Source organism: Elephas maximus, chromosome 10 (assembly GCF_024166365.1).
Source record: "Elephas maximus indicus isolate mEleMax1 chromosome 10, mEleMax1 primary haplotype, whole genome shotgun sequence".
Taxonomy (NCBI): domain Eukaryota; kingdom Metazoa; phylum Chordata; class Mammalia; order Proboscidea; family Elephantidae; genus Elephas; species Elephas maximus.
The window spans coordinates 85,922,014-85,928,013 of NC_064828.1; positions in this window are offsets into that span (position 1 = coordinate 85,922,014).

Below are 6,000 nucleotides of genomic sequence, written 5' to 3' on the forward strand. Positions count from 1 at the left end.
TTCATTATGTAAATATTTCAAATATTAAAAATGTATATATTTGATCTGGGGACTCATTCTTCCAGTCTTGTTAAATAAATGGCATCATGTTGTAATTGTGCACTGTATACTAGAAAATTTGAAAATACGGGTTGAATTTTTGGTGGTCTTGATAGTGATTTTTTGAGTATTAGTAGCTGAAGGTGTCAGAGGCCAATTTACCTATTTTGGATGAATCTACTATCAGCTCCGCAAATCCCCTTTTTATTTTAATTTAATGTATATAAAGTTTTGGTTTCTCAAGGGAAAATTTCGGAAAGATGTCCCTTGCCATTTACAAATTTATATCCTTTTCTCAGATCCAGTCCCAGTCTGTCTGCAGCCTGAGACCTTTTGGCTTAGCAGTTTGTTATGTGTCTCTATCTTAACATATACTGCACAGTTACTGCTTCTAAGGCATCATATTAGACTGTTCTTATTTAGCCAACATTAGCATGAAGTTTTATTTAGGTAAATTTAATTTCCCTTGCTTCAGGTCTCTTCAGCCCTTTCGAGTATACTTGAAAGATCCTTCTAAGAGCTAGGGCCATTCTTTATCTGAAACCCTTGGAGGCATATACCACATACTGCATAACATCCCCAGTGGCATTTGTGGCAGGACCTCAAATTCCAACATTAAAATTTCTGTAGCAGAAAGGAATGGACACTAAATGGGGTAAAGACCATCAATAGCCAAATCTCAGGTCAGCTTTTATACCACCAAGCTTTATCAAAAACCTTTTGGTTTTCAGAATTTTATGTGAAGAATTGGATGTATATATTCTGATGTATTCTAGTGTCTGGAAAAGTACGTGTGAGAAGTTTCTACTACTTTCTTTGGGCTTTCTGGTTTGTCCATAAGCCCATAAATTAGTTTGGAAACCATATATTTCCCATTCAAGTTATAAAAACTATTGGAAGTACAATTCTTGATCTAATTTGTATAGGCAACAGAACACTTTTTTATAAAATACACTTTTCCTCATTTTACCCTATACATAATTTTAAATACATAACATCTGTTTACAGGGAGAAAAGGTAAGTTATTTGAAGCCATTTTTCCTCAAACTTGAACATGCACCGGAATCACCAGAGGAATCTTGTAGCAGGCTGACCTAGTAGGTTGGGGACGGGGGGGACATGACATCTTGCAGTTTTGACCAGCTCCGAGGTGATGCCAGTATCACTGGTCCAAGGAGTATACTTTGATTAGCAAGGATTTAAGTTATCTCCATCCACCCCTACCCACTGCCGTTGAGTTGATTCTGATTTATAAGCGACCCCATAGGGTTTCCAAGGCTGTAATCTGTAGAAGTGGTCTGCCAGCCATGTCTTTCTCCCTCAGAGCAACTGGTGGTTTCGAACTGCCAACCTTTTGTTAGCGGTTGATTCTTTAACCACTACGTCACCAGGACTCCTTTTAAGGTATCTACATGGTAGGTACTATTTTATCCTAACCTGCATCAGTGCAACTTATTTTTCTTTTTAAGTTTTAAAGGGAAAAGCATTTTTCTGAGACAAATAAATATACAGATATATATGTTTGCTTGTGAACGTGAAGTAATCCAAAGTAAGGCTTAAGAACAACCATAACATTCTTTATTCTGAGCCAGCCCCAGAACATTTTCTCCTTAGAGAAGCTTTGTGGTTACCTACTCTGCATCTTAACCATAGTGCTTCTCTAGAAACTTTATGTAATAGGCTAATTATTTGGTGAAGAGCGCTGTTTGAATTGTTAATTAGGCATGAATGCAAATATGGTGGGCAAGCTGAGAAAACAGCGGTCTTGAGGGCCAAATTGAACTAAACAGTACCCTTTTTTTTTTTCTCCTTTTATATGACGTAAAAATTTTTAACGCAAACAAATGTGAGCGGGTAAACAATGAGGCTTGTTTACCCAATTTCTAATAAGTTTTACAAATGTTCCCAATTTCTACTCCAAGACTGCTGAAAGATTTTTATGTAAAAATGGTCATAGTCTTTTCCAGGTCGTATTTCAGCTTTCTGCTAACCATATGAAATTGAGAATTAGTTTTACTCGAAAAAGATGATGTTATTACTTGACTCATGAAGGCCAAATTAGAGACGGCAGTCCAAAATGCCCAGGAGAAAAGATAATTTCTATAAACAAAAGTCAATTTTTTTCAAGCCTTGTTGCTTTAATTAAATGACGTTCTCAAGCCTTTTTACTCTGTCACATCAAATATCGGCTGGATTGATGACTTTTAGGTTCTCAGGCACAGATTGGGAGCTGAATTGCTGAGCACCTTTCTTTTTATGTGTACGTTGAAGCTCATGGTATTGAAGACATGGCCATTCCTGCCTAAGTGGATAACCCATTAGAATTTCAGTGAACGTTTATTAAACACTTGATATGTGCCATTCATGTTGTAGGTGGAAGTGACACAGACATAGGACAAGCTTCCCCTAGTAGCTGAATGTGGAAAAGTAATTATACAATAGTGAGAGAAACGCTAGTAGACGTACACGAATGCTGTAAGAGCTGTTGATCAGTTTACTTCAAGGTTGAGGCAAAGTGACAATAGGGAAATGCTCAGAACAGGTAGTAAAATGTAGAAGAAACTGTAAAGCTCACCTGGTGTATTTTACCCAGTGCCGTAACTACTACAGTGTTCCTGACAGATGGTTATCTAGGGGCCTGTATGTTGTGGTTAGGTGCTGTGGAGTGGATCTGACTCACAGCAACCCCATGTCTATGTGATTCTAATTCATGGTATAGGTCTGCACTATCAAATAGTTACTGCTATTGACTTTTGTTCAATAGTTACACGTGACCAAAATTAAAAACCTTTTGTTGCCGTATCCACTTTCAAGTGCACAGTAGCTATGTAAAACTATTGTCTGCTATATTGAACAGAGATTACGGAATGTTATGATTGCAGAAAGTTCTTTAGACGGTGCTGGTCTAATAATACACCTCAGGGCAGAGGAAAGGGCTTGTTAGTAAAATGCCAGCTCAGAAAGAAAGCATTTTTAGGAAATTTTTATTAAAAAAGGTGTTAAGTGTGAATTTAAAAATACTTGTTAGCAACTTTTTTCCGTTTTTTTTTTTTTCGCCAATAGTAAAAGGAAAGACTATTGAGCACTTTATATTGTAGAATAAAAAAATATGAAGGTTCTTTTTTTTTTTTCTGACAATTTCTTACAATTCTTACTATTGACCAGTTGTTATTGGAGGTAGAAAAGCTACAGATTAAAGTTTCATTGTGTTAAGTATATTATTGAGGCAAGCTTTTTAAAAGGTCCTGGTTAAGAAGGGGATTAGATTTAATAGAACGGGGACAAACATTCATAATTTAAGAGTAGAAATACAAGATAAATGAGATAAAGCCAGTCTTTGATCTTAAGCAGGGCCTAGTCATAAGTAGACCAGGGCTTGCAGAGCTTTGCAGTGTCTGAGAACTAATGAGATAGAATGTAGCTGAGCCCTGAGTCCTGATAACTTTAGTATCAATTTTACTCTTCCCTGCCATAGGTAACATGGCAGTAACATTGTATATAAAGGCAAACGGCTACATGTGGGAAATGTTATTGAACTGGATTTCCTTGGAATCACTGGTGTACAGACTTAGCCTTAGTTTTCCGATTGACCAGGTGCTGACTTTATGTAGTAGTGACTGCTTTTAACAGTCCCCCTCCCCCAAGTGGTACTAACAGGTCCAGCGCTCTGAGTTTCCTATCTGCTTTATCTTTCTCCACTTAGTATTGGATCTTGCCAGCATTTCATTTATCTTTGGTTTCTCTCTTCCTGCTCCTAAGTTCCAGACACTTTGGGGAAAATGTGAATGCTTCATTGCAAATAGTCTGGACCCTCAGTGCTATTTGGTCACTCTTTTACTGGACTTCAGTTCCTCATGTACACTGCAGCCTTTTTACAATGTTCACTGAGTAAATAAAATTCATTTGATTTTTTCCCCCTCACCTAGCAAATGCTTTTCAATTAACAAAAACTGTACAAAGTCATTAGGCACATTCTTTCAAATTCTAGCTCTCCCAATTTATGACAACATCCATTTTGAACTTCCATTTTCTATAATGAATGATATAACCATCCATCTTATTCCTCCACCCCACTGGCTCTGGTTCTAACTACATCCTGCAGTTTCTTGCTCAAGTATTTCCAACATCTTCACTCAATCTGGAGTATGTGTTAAAACAAAAAACTTGGATTCTATTCTCCTTTCCCTTCACTATGGAGATTCCAGAAAGAATATATATATGCCCTCTAAACCTCTCAAGTCTCACTCAACCTAGTCTGGTTTTTACCTCACCATTCTACTGAAAACTAGTGACAGCCTAAATCAAAGACTGTGGCCTTGTAACGGGATACATCCTAGTTTATCTCAGCGCTGTTGTCTACTTGGGACTCTTAGTTGGTGTCTAGGATGTCGCTTTTGCCTTGTTCCTCTAGTCTGTGACCTTTTCTCAGTGTCTTTTGCTGGTTCTTCCAGGGTACTCATATTTCTAAGAAGATGAAGAAATACAGAAAACTGGGGCTTATTCAGAGTCAACAGTTTGCTTTTTTATCTTCTAGAAGCCCTTTTTTGTTTCCTTCTTCCAGGAATGTGTTTTGACAACTTACACTTTTACATAAATTTTATGTCTCTCATTTGACAAAATAATGTTCTGTTACACATAGTCTTCAACAATTTTAGTGACTTCTATGAAATGAGTGTGCCGTAAGCCATAATTTATTGTAGGACATTTAGCTTTCCAGTTTTGCTATAAATACTCCCTCAAGGTCTTTGCACGATATTTTCGTATTGAAATTGTTTCTAAGAATAGTTTACCAGAACCGTAGGACTTTCTAATCAGATTACATTTAAAGAGATTGTAGTAGTTGACAAATAGGTGGGTTTTAGCCTACGCTTGTTCAGCAAATACATTGAACTCTCTGATGTGCCAGACACTGGCATCAACATTTGCAATATTTTAACTGAACAAATGCAAAAATCCATACCCTTGTGAAACCTAGGTCCCTGAGTGGCCCAAACAGTTTGTACTCGACTGCTAACGTAAAGGTTGACAGTTTGTACCTGCCTGGTAGCACTGAGGAAAAAAGGCCTGGCGATTTCCTCCCATAAGATTACAGCCAAGAGAACCCGATGGAACTGTTCTCTGTAACCCAGGGTTGTGTTGGAATGGACTGTAACGGGTTTGGTCTTTTCAATTTGTGAAGCTTAACAGAGCATGTTTTTGTGGGGGAGGGACTTAAACTTTTTGGGGAGGCTTTTTTTTTTCAATTTATCTCCTTTCCCATTAGTGGAAAAAGATTATGTTCTGAATTACAAAGTTTCTGCATGTAAGAACTAAATCTGTTGATGGACTGGAGCAGCTTTGCGAGTAGGGAGGAGAGAGATTGGGAATTGGTGCTCTAGGAATGTGAAGGGATATCTTGGAGTAATTTAAAAGAAACATTAAAAATCTAATTTGGCCAGATGCCATGTATCCTTGATTTCGTTTTCAGTGTTCTGATTACCTGTGCACTTGAACACTTCTCTGTTATTCACCTTTGGTTTTACATGGTAATATTCATTGTTTGAATCCCTGGAGGAGGCTCAGTGATTAAGAGCTGAGCTGCTAACCAAAAAAGTTGGCAGTTCGAATCCACCTGCCTCTCCTTGGAAACCCTATGGGACAGCTCTACTTGGTTCTACAGGGTCGCTGTGAGTCGGAATGGACTCCATGGCAACGGGTTTGGATTTTTTTATTCATTGTTTACTTTTAGCTTTGAGGTGAATGTATGAGTGTGGTATGCTATGTAAGGAGCTAAGCTGTTCCTACTGTCTTTACTGCAAGTTGGACGAGAAGCAAGTGGATGCAAAAATCAAGTGACCATTGAGCAACTCACTTGGCATCAGATATTGTTAGGTCTTGGGATTAAAAAATAAGATGCATTTTTTTTTTTTTTGCTTTCTAGAAGCTTACGTCTTGAGACTGTGGTTCTCAAACTTGAAGCCC